Source organism: Heterodontus francisci, chromosome 16 (genome assembly GCF_036365525.1).
Source record: "Heterodontus francisci isolate sHetFra1 chromosome 16, sHetFra1.hap1, whole genome shotgun sequence".
Taxonomy (NCBI): Eukaryota; Metazoa; Chordata; class Chondrichthyes; order Heterodontiformes; family Heterodontidae; genus Heterodontus; species Heterodontus francisci.
In genome coordinates this window covers 5,041,540-5,057,055 of record NC_090386.1, presented here as the reverse complement: position 1 = coordinate 5,057,055, position 15,516 = coordinate 5,041,540, and positions in this window count along the sequence as shown.

Below are 15,516 nucleotides of genomic sequence, written 5' to 3'. Positions count from 1 at the left end.
GAGAGTGTTAGAGAGTGTCAGAGAGTGACTGAGACTGTCAGAGAGTGTCAGAGAGTGTCAGAGAGTGATATAGTGTGTCAGAGAGTGTCAGAGAGTGTCAGAGAGTGTCAGAGAGTGCTAGAGAGTGTCAGAGAGTGTCAGTGTGTGATAGAGAGTGTCAGAGAGAGATAGTGAGTGTCAGAGAGTGATAGTGAGTGTCTGAGAGTGTCAGAGAGTGTCAGAGAGTGTCAGAGAGTGTCAGAGAGTGATAGAGAGTATCAGAGAGTGATAGAGAGTATCAGAGAGTGATAGAGAGTGATGGAGACTGTCAGAGAGTGTCAGAGAGATATAGAGAGTGATAGAGAGTGTCAGAGAGTGTCAGAGAGAGATAGAGAGTGTCAGGGAGTGTCAGAGAGTGTCAGAGAGTGATAGAGAGTGATAGAGTGTGTCAGAGAGTGATAGAGAGAGTCAGAGAGTGATAGAGAGTGTCAGAGAGTGCCAGAGAGTGTCAGAGAGTGATAGAGAGTGATAGAGAGTGATAGAGAGTGATAGAGTGTGTCAGAGAGTGATAGTGAGTGTCAGAGAGATATAGAGAGTGATAGAGACTGTCAGATAGTGTCAGAAACTGTCAGAGAGAGATAGTGAGTGTCAGAGTGTGATAGAGAGTGTCAGAGTGTGATAGAGATTGTCAGAGAGTGTCAGAGAGTGATAGAGAGTGTCAGAGAGTGATAGTGAGTGTCTGAGAGTGTCAGAGAGTGATAGAGACTGTCAGAGAGCGTCAGAGAGAGATAGAGAGTGTCAGATAGTGTCAGAGAGTGATAGTGAGTGTCTGAGAGTGTCTGAGAGTGTCAGAGAGTGTCAGAGAGTGATTGAGAGTGAAAGAGACTTTCAGAGAGTGTCAGAGAGAGATAGAGAGTGTCAGAGAGTGTCAGAGAGTGATAGAGAATGTCAGAGAAGGACAGTGAATGTCAGAGTGTCAGAGAGTGTCAGAGAGTTATAGTGAGTGATAGAGAGTTTCTGAGATTGGCAGAGCGTGGTAGTGAGTGTCAAAGAGTGTCAGAGAGTGATAGAGAGTGATAGAGAGTGATAGAGAGTGATAGAGAGTGATAGTAAGAGTCTGAGTGTGTCTGAGAGTGTCAGAGAGTGTCAGAGAGTGATAGAGAGTGAAAGTGACTGTCAGAGAGTTTCAGAGAGAGATAGAGAGTGTCTGAGAGTGTCAGAGAGTGTCAGAGAGGGAAAGAGAGTAAAATAGACTGTCAGAGAATGTCAGAGAGTGTCAGAGAGAGAAAGTGAGTGTCTGTGAGTGTCTTAGAGTGTCAGAGAGTCTCAGAGAGTGATAGAGAGTGAAAGAGACTGTCAGAGAGTGTCTGAGAGTGTCAGAGAGTGATAGAGACTGTCAGAGAGTGTCAGAGAGAGATAGAGAGTGTCAGAGAGTGTCAGAGAGTGATAGAGAGTGTCAGAGATTGTCAGAGAGTGATAGTGAGTGACTGAGAGTGTCAGAGAGTTATAGTGTGTGTCAGAGAGTGTCAGAGAGTGATAGTGAGTGTCTGAGAGAGTCAGAGAGTGTCAGGGAGTGATAGAGAGTGTCAGAGAGTTATAGAGAGTGTCAGAGAGTGATAGAGAGTGATAGAGACTGTCAGAGAGTGTCAGAGAGAGATAGAGAGTGTCAGAGAGTGTCAGAGAGTGATAGTGAGTGTCAGAGAGAGTCAGAGAGTGATAGTGAGTGACTGAGAGTGTCAGAGAGTGATATAGAGTGTCAGAGAGTGTCAGAGAGTGTCAGAGAGTGTCAGAGAGTGATAGAGATTGTCAGAGAGTGACAGAGAGTGTCAGAGAGTGTCAGAGAGTGATAGAGAGTGTCAGAGAGTGATAGTGAGTGTCTGAGAGTGTCAGAGAGTGATAGAGACTGTCAGAGAGTTTCAGAGAGAGATAGAGAGTGTCAGAGAGTGTCAGAGAGTGATAGTGAGTGTCAGAGATTGTCAGAGAGTGATAGTGAGCGACTGAGCGTGTCAGAGAGTTATAGTGTGTGTCAGAGAGTGTCAGAGAGTGATAGTGAGTGTCTGAGAGTGTCAGAGAGTGTCAGAGAGTGATCGAGAGTGTCAGAGAGTGATAGTGAGTGTCTGAGTGTGTCAGAGAGTGATAGAGACTGTCAGAGAGTGACAGAGAGAGATAGAGAGTGTCAGAGAGTGTCAGAGAGTGATAGTGAGTGTCAGAGATTGTCAGAGTGTGATAGTGAGTGACTGAGAGTGTCAGAGAGTGATATAGAGTGTCAGAGAGTGATAGAGAGTGATAGTGAGTGTCTGAGAGAGTCAGAGACTGTCAGAGAGTGATAGAGAGTGTCAGAGAGAGTCAGAGAGTGTCAGAGAGTGATGGAGAGTGTCAGAGAGTGATAGTGATTGTCAGAGAGATATAGAGACTGATAGAGACTGTCAGAGAGTGTCAGAAACTGTCAGAGAGAGATAGTGAGTGTCAGAGAGTGTCAGAGAGTGATAGTGAGTGTCAGAGTGTGATAGAGAGTGTCAGAGTGTGATTGAGATTGTCAGAGATTGTCAGAGAGTGAGAGAGTGTCAGAGAGTGATAGTGAGTGTCTGAGAGTGTCAGAGAGTGATAGAGACTGTCAGAGAGTGTCAGAGAGAGATAGAGAGTGTCAGAGAGTGTCAGAGAGTGATAGTGAGTGTCAGAGAGTGTCAGAGAATGATAGTGAGTGACTGAGAGTGTCAGAGAGTGATATAGAGTGTCAGAGAGTGATAGAGATTGTCAGAGAGTGACAGAGAGTGATAGTGAGTGTCTGAGAGTGTCAGAGAGTGATATAGAGTGTCAGAGAGTGTCAGAGAGTGATCGTGAGCGACTGAGCGTGTCAGAGAGTTATAGTGTGTGTCAGAGAGTGTCAGAGAGTGATAGTGAGTGTCTGAGAGTGTGAGAGAGTGTCAGAGAGTGATAGAGAGTGTCAGAGAGTGATAGTGAGTGTCTGAGTGTGTCAGAGAGTGATAGAGACTGTCAGAGAGTGTCAGAGAGAGATAGAGAGTGTCAGAGAGTGTCAGAGAGTGATAGTGAGTGTCAGAGATTGTCAGAGTGTGATAGTGAGTGACTGAGAGTGTCAGAGAGTGATATAGAGTGTCAGAGAGTGATAGAGAGTGATAGTGAGTGTCTGAGAGAGTCAGAGACTGTCAGAGAGTGATAGAGAGTGTCAGAGAGAGTCAGAGAGTGTCAGAGAGTGATAGAGAGTGTCAGAGAGTGATAGAGAGTGTCAGAGAGTGATAGTGATTGTCAGAGAGATATAGAGAGTGATAGAGACTGTCAGAGAGTGTCAGAAACTGTCAGAGAGAGATAGTGAGTGTCAGAGAGTGTCAGAGAGTGATAGTGAGTGTCAGAGTGTGATAGAGAGTGTCAGAGTGTGATAGAGATTGTCAGAGAGTGTCAGAGAGTTATAGAGAGTGTCAGAGAGTGATAGTGAGTGTCTGAGAGTGTCAGAGAGTGATAGAGACTGTCAGAGAGTGTCAGAGAGAGATAGAGAGTGTCAGAGAGTGTCAGAGAGTGACAGTGAGTGTCAGAGAGTGTCAGAGTGTGATAGAGATTGTCAGAGAGTGTCAGAGAGTTATAGAGAGTGTCAGAGAGTGATAGTGAGTGTCTGAGAGTGTCAGAGAGTGATAGAGACTGTCAGAGAGTGTCAGAGAGAGATAGAGAGTGTCAGAGAGTGTCAGAGAGTGACAGTGAGTGTCAGAGAGTGTCAGAGAGAGATAGTGAGTGTCAGAGTGTGATAGAGAGTGTCAGAGTGTGATAGAGATTGTCAGAGAGTGTCAGAGAGTGATAGAGAGTGTCAGAGAGTGATAGTGAGTGTCTGAGAGTGTCAGAGAGTGATAGAGACTGTCAGAGAGCGTCAGAGAGAGATAGAGAGTGTCAGATAGTGTCAGAGAGTGATAGTGAGTGTCTGAGAGTGTCTGAGAGTGTCAGAGAATGTCAGAGAGTGATTGAGAGTGAAAGAGACTTTCAGAGAGTGTCAGAGAGAGATAGAGAGTGTCAGAGAGTGTCAGAGAGTGATAGAGAATGTCAGAGAAGGACAGTGAATGTCAGAGTGTCAGAGAGTGTCAGAGAGTTATAGTGAGTGATAGAGAGTTTCTGAGATTGGCAGAGCGTGGTAGTGAGTGTCAAAGAGTGTCAGAGAGTGATAGAGAGTGATAGAGAGTGATAGAGAGTGATAGAGAGTGATAGTAAGAGTCTGAGTGTGTCTGAGAGTGTCAGAGAGTGTCAGAGAGTGATAGAGAGTGAAAGTGACTGTCAGAGAGTTTCAGAGAGAGATAGAGAGTGTCTGAGAGTGTCAGAGAGTGTCAGAGAGGGAAAGAGAGTAAAATAGACTGTCAGAGAATGTCAGAGAGTGTCAGAGAGAGAAAGTGAGTGTCTGTGAGTGTCTTAGAGTGTCAGAGAGTCTCAGAGAGTGATAGAGAGTGAAAGAGACTGTCAGAGAGTGTCTGAGAGTGTCAGAGAGTGATAGAGACTGTCAGAGAGTGTCAGAGAGAGATAGAGAGTGTCAGAGAGTGTCAGAGAGTGATAGAGAGTGTCAGAGATTGTCAGAGAGTGATAGTGAGTGACTGAGAGTGTCAGAGAGTTATAGTGTGTGTCAGAGAGTGTCAGAGAGTGATAGTGAGTGTCTGAGAGAGTCAGAGAGTGTCAGGGAGTGATAGAGAGTGTCAGAGAGTTATAGAGAGTGTCAGAGAGTGATAGAGAGTGATAGAGACTGTCAGAGAGTGTCAGAGAGAGATAGAGAGTGTCAGAGAGTGTCAGAGAGTGATAGTGAGTGTCAGAGAGAGTCAGAGAGTGATAGTGAGTGACTGAGAGTGTCAGAGAGTGATATAGAGTGTCAGAGAGTGTCAGAGAGTGTCAGAGAGTGTCAGAGAGTGATAGAGATTGTCAGAGAGTGACAGAGAGTGTCAGAGAGTGTCAGAGAGTGATAGAGAGTGTCAGAGAGTGATAGTGAGTGTCTGAGAGTGTCAGAGAGTGATAGAGACTGTCAGAGAGTTTCAGAGAGAGATAGAGAGTGTCAGAGAGTGTCAGAGAGTGATAGTGAGTGTCAGAGATTGTCAGAGAGTGATAGTGAGCGACTGAGCGTGTCAGAGAGTTATAGTGTGTGTCAGAGAGTGTCAGAGAGTGATAGTGAGTGTCTGAGAGTGTCAGAGAGTGTCAGAGAGGGATCGAGAGTGTCAGAGAGTGATAGTGAGTGTCTGAGTGTGTCAGAGAGTGATAGAGACTGTCAGAGAGTGACAGAGAGAGATAGAGAGTGTCAGAGAGTGTCAGAGAGTGATAGTGAGTGTCAGAGATTGTCAGAGTGTGATAGTGAGTGACTGAGAGTGTCAGAGAGTGATATAGAGTGTCAGAGAGTGATAGAGAGTGATAGTGAGTGTCTGAGAGAGTCAGAGACTGTCAGAGAGTGATAGAGAGTGTCAGAGAGAGTCAGAGAGTGTCAGAGAGTGATGGAGAGTGTCAGAGAGTGATAGTGATTGTCAGAGAGATATAGAGAGTGATAGAGACTGTCAGAGAGTGTCAGAAACTGTCAGAGAGAGATAGTGAGTGTCAGAGAGTGTCAGAGAGTGATAGTGAGTGTCAGAGTGTGATAGAGAGTGTCAGAGTGTGATTGAGATTGTCAGAGATTGTCAGAGAGTGAGAGAGTGTCAGAGAGTGATAATGAGTGTCTGAGAGTGTCAGAGAGTGATAGAGACTGTCAGAGAGTGTCAGAGAGAGATAGAGAGTGTCAGAGAGTGTCAGAGAGTGATAGTGAGTGTCAGAGAGTGTCAGAGAATGATAGTGAGTGACTGAGAGTGTCAGAGAGTGATATAGAGTGTCAGAGAGTGATAGAGATTGTCAGAGAGTGACAGAGAGTGATAGTGTGTGTCTGAGAGTGTCAGAGAGTGATATAGAGTGTCAGAGAGTGTCAGAGAGTGATCGTGAGCGACTGAGCGTGTCAGAGAGTTATAGTGTGTGTCAGAGAGTGTCAGAGAGTGATAGTGAGTGTCTGAGAGTGTGAGAGAGTGTCAGAGAGTGATAGAGAGTGTCAGAGAGTGATAGTGAGTGTCTGAGTGTGTCAGAGAGTGATAGAGACTGTCAGAGAGTGTCAGAGAGAGATAGAGAGTGTCAGAGAGTGTCAGAGAGTGATAGTGAGTGTCAGAGATTGTCAGAGTGTGATAGTGAGTGACTGAGAGTGTCAGAGAGTGATATAGAGTGTCAGAGAGTGATAGAGAGTGATAGTGAGTGTCTGAGAGAGTCAGAGACTGTCAGAGAGTGATAGAGAGTGTCAGAGAGAGTCAGAGAGTGTCAGAGAGTGATAGAGAGTGTCAGAGAGTGATAGAGAGTGTCAGAGAGTGATAGTGATTGTCAGAGAGATATAGAGAGTGATAGAGACTGTCAGAGAGTGTCAGAAACTGTCAGAGAGAGATAGTGAGTGTCAGAGAGTGTCAGAGAGTGATAGTGAGTGTCAGAGTGTGATAGAGAGTGTCAGAGTGTGATAGAGATTGTCAGAGAGTGTCAGAGAGTTATAGAGAGTGTCAGAGAGTGATAGTGAGTGTCTGAGAGTGTCAGAGAGTGATAGAGACTGTCAGAGAGTGTCAGAGAGAGATAGAGAGTGTCAGAGAGTGTCAGAGAGTGACAGTGAGTGTCAGAGAGTGTCAGAGAGTGATAGTGAGTGACTGAGAGTGTCAGAGAGTGATATAGAGTGTCAGAGAGTGATAGAGATTGTCAGAGAGTGACAGAGAGTGATAGTGAGTGTCTGAGAGTGTCAGAGAGTGATATAGAGTGTCAGAGAGTGTCAGAGAGTGATAGAGATTGTCAGAGAGTGACAGAGAGTGATAGTGAGTGTCAGAGAGTGTCAGAGAGTGTCAGAGAGTGATAGAGATTGTCAGAGAGTGACAGAGAGTGATAGTGAGTGTCTGAGAGTGTCTGAGAGTGTCAGAGAGTGATATAGAGTGTCAGAGAGTGTCAGAGAGTGATAGAGATTGTCAGAGAGTGACAGAGAGTGTCAGAGAGTGTCAGAGAGTGATAGAGAGTGTCAGAGAGTGATAGTGTGTGTCAGAGAGTGTCAGAGAGTGATAGTGAGTGTCTGAGAGTGTCTGAGAGTGTCAGTGAGTGATATAGAGTGTCAGAGAGTGTCAGAGAGTGATAGAGATTGTCAGAGAGTGACAGAGAGTGTCAGAGAGTGTCAGAGAGTGTCAGAGAGTGAGAGAGAGTGACAGAGAGTGACAGAGAGTGTCAGAGAGTATCAGAGAGTGATAGTGAGTGTCTGAGAGTGTCAGAGAGTGATAGAGAGTGTTAGAGAGTGTTAGAGAGTGTCAGAGAGTGACTGAGACTGTCAGAGAGTGTCAGAGAGTGTCAGAGAGTGATATAGTGTGTCAGAGAGTGTCAGAGAGTGTCAGAGAGTGTCAGAGAGTGCTAGAGAGTGTCAGAGAGTGTCAGTGTGTGATAGAGAGTGTCAGAGAGAGATAGTGAGTGTCAGAGAGTGATAGTGAGTGTCTGAGAGTGTCAGAGAGTGTCAGGGAGTGTCAGAGAGTGTCAGAGAATGATAGAGAGTATCAGAGAGTGATAGAGAGTATCAGAGAGTGATCGAGAGTGATGGAGACTGTCAGAGAGTGTCAGAGAGATATAGAGAGTGATAGAGAGTGTCAGAGAGTGTCAGAGAGAGATAGAGAGTGTCAGGGAGTGTCAGAGAGTGTCAGAGAGTGTCAGAGAGTGATAGAGAGTGATAGAGTGTGTCAGAGAGTGATAGAGAGAGTCAGAGAGTGATAGAGAGTGTCAGAGAGTGCCAGAGAGTGTCAGAGTGTGATAGAGAGTGTCTGAGAGTGTCAGAGAGTGTCAGAGAGTGTCAGAGAGTGTCGGAGAGTGATAGAGAGTATCAGAGAGTGATAGAGAGTATCAGAGAGTGATCGAGAGTGATGGAGACTGTCAGAGAGTGTCAGAGAGATATAGAGAGTGATAGAGAGTGTCAGAGAGTGTCAGAGAGAGATAGAGAGTGTCAGGGAGTGTCAGAGAGTGTCAGAGAGTGTCAGAGAGTGATAGAGAGTGATAGAGTGTGTCAGAGAGTGATAGAGAGAGTCAGAGAGTGATAGAGAGTGTCAGAGAGTGCCAGAGAGTGTCAGAGAGTGATAGAGAGTGATAGAGAGTGATAGAGAGTGATAGAGTGTGTCAGAGAGTGATAGTGAGTGTCAGAGAGATATAGAGAGTGATAGAGAGTATCAGAGAGTGATCGAGAGTGATGGAGACTGTCAGAGAGTGTCAGAGAGATATAGAGAGTGATAGAGAGTGTCAGAGAGTGTCAGAGAGAGATAGAGAGTGTCAGGGAGTGTCAGAGAGTGTCAGAGAGTGTCAGAGAGTGATAGAGAGTGATAGAGAGTGTCAGAGTGTGATAGAGATTGTCAGAGAGTGTCAGAGAGTGATAGAGAGTGTCAGAGAGTGATAGTGAGTGTCTGAGAGTGTCAGAGAGTGATAGAGACTGTCAGAGAGCGTCAGAGAGAGATAGAGAGTGTCAGATAGTGTCAGAGAGTGATAGTGAGTGTCTGAGAGTGTCTGAGAGTGTCAGAGAGTGATTGAGAGTGAAAGAGACTTTCAGAGAGTGTCAGAGAGAGATAGAGAGTGTCAGAGAGTGTCAGAGAGTGATAGAGAATGTCAGAGAAAGACAGTGAATGTCAGAGTGTCAGAGAGTGTCAGAGAGTTATAGTGAGTGATAGAGAGTTTCTGAGATTGGCAGAGCGTGGTAGTGAGTGTCAAAGAGTGTCAGAGAGTGATAGAGAGTGATAGAGAGTGATAGAGAGTGATAGTAAGAGTCTGAGTGTGTCTGAGAGTGTCAGAGAGTGTCAGAGAGTGATAGAGAGTGAAAGTGACTGTCAGAGAGTTTCAGAGAGAGATAGAGAGTGTCTGAGAGTGTCAGAGAGTGTCAGAGAGGGAAAGAGAGTAAAAGAGACTGTCAGAGAATGTCAGAGAGTGTCAGAGAGAGAAAGTGAGTGTCTGTGAGTGTCTGAGAGTGTCAGAGAGTCTCACAGAGTGATAGAGAGTGAAAGAGACTGTCAGAGAGTGTCTGAGAGTGTCAGAGAGTGATAGAGACTGTCAGAGAGTGTCAGAGAGAGATAGAGAGTGTCAGAGAGTGTCAGAGAGTGATAGAGAGTGTCAGAGATTGTCAGAGAGTGATAGTGAGTGACTGAGAGTGTCAGAGAGTTATAGTGTGTGTCAGAGAGTGTCAGAGAGTGATAGTGAGTGTCTGAGAGTGTCTGAAGTGTCAGAGAGTGTCAGAGAGTGATATAGAGTGTCAGAGAGTGTCAGAGAGTGATAGAGATTGTCAGAGAGTGACAGAGAGTGTCAGAGAGTGTCATAGAGTGATAGAGTGTGTCAGAGAGTGATAGTGAGTGTCTGAGAGTGTCAGAGAGTGATAGAGATTGTCAGAGAGTGACAGAGAGTGTCAGAGAGTGTCAGAGAGTGATTGAGAGTGTCAGAGAGTGATAGTGAGTGTCTGAGAGTGTCAGAGAGTGATAGAGACTGTCAGAGAGTGTCAGAGAGAGATAGAGAGTGTCAGAGAGTGTCAGAGAGTGATAGTGAGTGTCAGAGATTGTCAGAGAGTGATAGTGAGTGACTGAGAGTGTCAGAGAGTGATACAGAGTGTCAGAGAGTGTCAGAGAGTGTCAGAGAGTGAGGGAGAGTGTCAGAGAGTGACAGAGAGTGTCAGAGAGTATCAGAGAGTGATAGTGAGTGTCTGAGAGTGTCAGAGAGTGTCAGAGAGTGATAGAGAGTGTTAGAGAGTGTTAGGGAGTGTCAGAGAGTGACTGAGACTGTCAGAGAGTGTCAGAGAGTGTCAGAGAGTGATATAGTGTGTCAGAGAGTGTCAGAGAGTGTCAGAGAGTGATAGAGAGTGTCAGAGAGTGTCAGAGTGTGATAGAGAGTGTCAGAGAGAGATAGAGAGTGTCAGAGAGTGTCAGAGAGTGATAGTGAGTGTCAGAGATTGTCAGAGTGTGATAGTGAGTGACTGAGAGTGTCAGAGAGTGATATAGAGTGTCAGAGAGTGATAGAGAGTGATAGTGAGTGTCTGAGAGAGTCAGAGACTGTCAGAGAGTGATAGAGAGTGTCAGAGAGAGTCAGAGAGTGTCAGAGAGTGATAGAGAGTGTCAGAGAGTGATAGAGAGTGTCAGAGAGTGATAGTGATTGTCAGAGAGATATAGAGAGTGATAGAGACTGTCAGAGAGTGTCAGAAACTGTCAGAGAGAGATAGTGAGTGTCAGAGAGTGATAGTGAGTGTCAGAGTGTGATAGAGAGTGTCAGAGTGTGATAGAGATTGTCAGAGAGTGTCAGAGAGTGATAGAGAGTGTCAGAGAGTGATAGTGAGTGTCTGAGAGTGTCAGAGAGTGATAGAGACTGTCAAAGAGTGTCAGAGAGAGATAGAGAGTGTCAGAGAGTGTCAGAGAGTGATAGTGAGTGTCAGAGAGTGTCAGAGAGTGATAGTGAGTGACTGAGAGTGTCAGAGAGTGATATAGAGTGTCAGAGAGTGATAGAGATTGTCAGAGAGTGACAGGGAGTGTCAGAGAGTGTCAGAGAGTGACAGAGAGTGTCAGAGAGTGATAGTGAGTGTCTGAGAGTGTCAGAGAGTGATAGAGACTGTCAGAGAGTGTCAGAGAGAGATAGAGAGTGTCAGAGAGTGTCAGAGAGTGATAGTGAGTGTCAGAGATTGTCAGAGAGTGATAGTGAGTGACTGAGAGTGTCAGAGAGTTATAGTGTGTGTCAGAGAGTGTCAGAGAGTGATAGTGAGTGTCTGAGAGTGTCAGAGAGTGATATAGAGTGTCAGAGAGTGTCAGAGAGTGATAGAGATTGTCAGAGAGTGACAGAGAGTGTCAGAGAGTGTCAGAGAGTGATAGAGAGTGTCAGAGAGTGATAGTGAGTGTCTGAGAGTGTCAGAGAGTGATAGAGACTGTCAGAGAGTGTCAGAGAGAGATAGAGAGTGTCAGAGAGTGATAGTGAGTGTCAGAGATTGTCAGAGAGTGATAGTGAGTGACTGAGAGTGTCAGAGAGTGATATAGAGTGTCAGAGAGTGTCAGAGAGTGTCAGAGAGTGATAGTGAGTGTCTGAGAGTGTCAGAGAGTGTCAGACAGTGTTAGAGAGTGTTAGAGAGTGTTAGAGAGTGTCAGAGAGTGACTGAGACTGTCAGAGAGTGTCAGAGAGTGTCAGAGAGTGATATAGTGTGTCAGAGAGTGTCAGAGAGTGTCAGAGAGTGATAGAGAGTGTCAGAGAGTGTCAGAGTGTGATAGAGAGTGTCAGAGAGAGATAGTGAGTGTCAGAGAGTGATAGTGAGTGTCAGAGAGTGTCAGAGAGTGTCAGAGAGTGATAGAGAGTGTTAGAGAGTGTTAGAGAGTGTCAGAGAGTGACTGAGACTGTCAGAGAGTGTCAGAGAGTGTCAGAGAGTGATATAGTGTGTCAGAGAGTGTCAGAGAGTGTCAGAGAGTGTCAGAGAGTGATAGAGAGTGTCAGAGAGTGTCAGAGTGTGATAGAGAGTGTCAGAGAGAGATAGAGAGTGTCAGAGAGTGTCAGAGAGTGATAGTGAGTGTCAGAGATTGTCAGAGTGTGATAGTGAGTGACTGAGAGTGTCAGAGAGTGATATAGAGTGTCAGAGAGTGATAGAGAGTGATAGTGAGTGTCTGAGAGAGTCAGAGACTGTCAGAGAGTGATAGAGACTGTCAGAGAGAGTCAGAGAGTGTCAGAGAGTGATAGAGAGTGTCAGAGAGTGATAGTGATTGTCAGAGAGATATAGAGAGTGATAGAGACTGTCAGAGAGTGTCAGAAACTGTCAGAGAGAGATAGTGAGTGTCAGAGAGTGTCAGAGAGTGATAGTGAGTGTCAGAGTGTGATAGAGAGTGTCAGAGTGTGATAGAGAGTGTCAGAGTGTGATAGAGATTGTCAGAGAGTGATAGAGAGTGTCAGAGAGTGATAGTGAGTGTCTGAGAGTGTCAGAGAGTGATAGAGACTGTCAGAGAGTGTCAGAGAGAGATAGAGAGTGTCAGAGAGTGTCAGAGAGTGATAGTGAGTGTCAGAGAGTGTCAGAGAGTGATAGTGAGTGACTGAGAGTGTCAGAGAGTGATATAGAGTGTCAGAGAGTGTTAGAGATTGTCAGAGAGTGACAGGGAGTGTCAGAGAGTGTCAGAGAGTGACAGAGAGTGTCAGAGAGTGATAGTGAGTGTCTGAGAGTGTCAGAGAGTGATAGAGACTGTCAAAGAGTGTCAGAGAGAGATAGAGAGTGTCAGAGAGTGTCAGAGAGTGATAGTGAGTGTCAGAGATTGTCAGAGAGTGATAGTGAGTGACTGAGAGTGTCAGAGAGTTATAGTGTGTGTCAGAGAGTGTCAGAGAGAGATAGTGAGTGTCTGAGAGTGTCTGAGAGTGTCAGAGAGTGATATAGAGTGTCAGAGATTGTCAGAGAGTGAGAGAGAGTGTCAGAGAGTGACAGAGAGTGTCAGAGAGTATCAGAGAGTGATAGTGAGTGTCTGAGAGTGTCAGAGAGTGTCAGAGAGTGATAGAGAGTGTTAGAGAGTGATATAGAGTGTCAGAGAGTGATAGAGAGTGATAGTGAGTGTCTGAGAGAGTCAGAGACTGTCAGAGAGTGATAGAGAGTGTCAGAGAGAGTCAGAGAGTGTCAGAGAGTGATAGAGAGTGTCAGAGAGTGATAGAGAGTGTCAGAGAGTGATAGTGATTGTCAGAGAGATATAGAGAGTGATAGAGAGTGTCAGAGAGTGTCAGAAACTGTCAGAGAGAGATAGTGAGTGTCAGAGAGTGTCAGAGAGTGATAGTGAGTGTCAGAGTGTGATAGAGAGTGTCAGAGTGTGATAGAGATTGTCAGAGAGTGTCAGAGAGTGATAGAGACTTTCAGAGAGTGATAGTGAGTGTCTGAGAGTGTCAGAGAGTGTCAGAGAGTGATAGAGAGTGTCAGAGAGTGATAGAGAGTGTCAGAGAGTGATAGTGATTGTCAGAGAGATATAGAGAGTGATAGAGACTGTCAGAGAGTGTCAGAAACTGTCAGAGAGAGATAGTGAGTGTCAGAGAGTGTCAGAGAGTGATAGTGAGTGTCAGAGTGTGATATAGAGTGTCAGAGAGTGTCAGAGAGTGATAGAGATTGTCAGAGAGTGACAGAGAGTGTCAGAGAGTGTCAGAGAGTGATAGAGAGTGTCAGAGAGTGATAGTGAGTGTCTGAGAGTGTCAGAGAGTGATAGAGACTGTCAGAGAGTGTCAGAGAGAGATAGAGAGTGTCAGAGAGTGTCAGAGAGTGATAGTGAGTGTCAGAGATTGTCAGAGAGTGATAGTGAGTGACTGAGAGTGTCAGAGAGTGATATAGAGTGTCAGAGAGTGTCAGAGAGTGTCAGAGAGTGAGAGAGAGTGTCAGAGAGTGAGAGAGAGTGTCAGAGAGTGACAGAGAGTGTCAGAGAGTATCAGAGAGTGATAGTGAGTGTCTGAGAGTGTCAGAGAGTGTCAGAGAGTGTTAGAGAGTGTTAGAGAGTGTTAGAGAGTGACTGAGACTGTCAGAGAGTGTCAGAGAGTGTCAGAGAGTGATATAGTGTGTCAGAGAGTGTCAGAGAGTGTCATAGAGTGTCAGAGAGTGATAGAGAGTGTCAGAGAGTGTCAGAGTGTGATAGAGAGTGTCAGAGAGAGATAGTGAGTGTCAGAGAGTGATCGTGAGTGTCAGAGAGTGTCAGAGAGTGTCAGAGAGTGTCAGAGAGTGATAGAGAGTGTCAGAGAGTGATAGAGAGTGTCAGAGAGTGATAGAGAGTGATGGAGACTGTCAGAGAGTGTCAGAGAGATATGGAGAGTGATAGAGAGTGTCAGAGAGAGATAGAGAGTGTCAGGGAGTGTCAGAGAGTGTCAGAGAGTGTCAGAGAGTGTCAGAGAGTGATAGAGAGTGATAGAGTGTGTCAGAGAGTGATAGAGAGTGTCAGAGAGTGATAGAGAGTGTCAGAGAGTGTCAGAGAGTGTCAGAGAGTGATAGAGAGTGATAGAGAGTGATAGAGTGTGTCAGAGAGTGATAGAGAGTGTCAGAGAGTGTCAGAGAGTGATAGAGATTGTCAGAGAGTGACAGAGAGTGTCAGAGAATGTCAGAGAGTGATAGAGAGTGTCAGAGAGTGATAGAGAGTGTCAGAGAGTGATAGTGAGCGTCAGAGAGTGATAGAGACTGTCAGAGAGTGTCAGAGAGAGATAGAGAGTGTCAGAGAGTGTCAGAGAGTGATAGTGAGTGTCAGAGATTGTCAGAGAGTGATAGTGAGTGACTGAGAGTGTCAGAGAGTGATATAGAGTGTCAGAGAGTGTCAGAGAGTGTCAGAGAGTGAGAGAGAGTGTCAGAGAGTGACAGAGAGTGTCAGAGAGTATCAGAGAGTGATAGTGAGTGTCTGAGAGTGTCAGAGAGTGTCAGAGAGTGATAGAGAGTGTTAGAGAGTGTCAGAGAGTGACTGAGACTGTCAGAGAGTGTCAGAGAGTGTCAGAGAGTGATATAGTGTGTCAGAGAGTGTCAGAGAGTGTCAGAGAGTGATAGAGAGTGTCAGAGAGTGTCAGAGTGTGATAGAGAGTGTCAGAGAGAGATAGTGAGTGTCAGAGAGTGATAGTGAGTGTCAGAGAGTGTCAGAGAGTGTCAGAGAGTGTCAGAGAGTGATAGAGAGTGTCAGAGAGTGATAGAGAGTGTCAGAGAGTGATAGAGAGTGATGGAGATTGTCAGAGAGTGTCAGAGAGATATAGAGAGTGATAGAGAGTGTCAGAGAGAGATAGAGAGTGTCAGGGAGTGTCAGAGAGTGTCAGAGAGTGTCAGAGAGTGTCAGAGAGTGATAGAAAGTGATAGAGTGTGTCAGAGAGTGATAGAGAGTGTCAGAGAGTGATAGAGAGTGTCAGAGAGTGTCAGAGAGTGTCAGAGAGTGATAGTGAGTGTCTGAGAGTGATAGTGAGTGTCTGAGAGTGTCAGAGAGTGATAGAGACTGTCAGAGAGTGTCAGAGAGCGATAGAGAGTGTCAGAGAGTGTCAGAGAGTGATAGTGAGTGTCAGAGATTGTCAGAGTGTGATAGTGTGTGACTGAGAGTGTCAGAGAGTGATATAGAGTGTCAGAGAGTGACAGAGAGTGTCAGAGAGTGTCAGAGAGTGATAGAGAGTGTCAGAGAGTGATAGTGAGTGTCTGAGAGTGATAGTGAGTGTCTGAGAGTGTCAGAGAGTGATAGAGACTGTCAGAGAGTGTCAGAGAGCGATAGAGAGTGTCAGAGAGTGTCAGAGAGTGATAGTGAGTGTCAGAGATTGTCAGAGTGTGATAGTGTGTGACTGAGAGTGTCAGAGAGTGATATAGAGTGTCAGAGAGTGATAGAGACTGATAGTGAGTGTCTGAGAGAGTCAGAGACTGTCAGAGAGTGATAGAGAGTGTCAGAGAGAGTCAGAGAGTGTCAGAGAGTGATAGAGAGTGTCAGAGAGTGATAGAGAGTGTCAGAGAGTGATAGTGATTGTCAGAGAGATATAGAGAGTGATAGAGACTGTCAGAGAGTGTCAGAAACTGTCAGAGAGAGATAGTGAGTG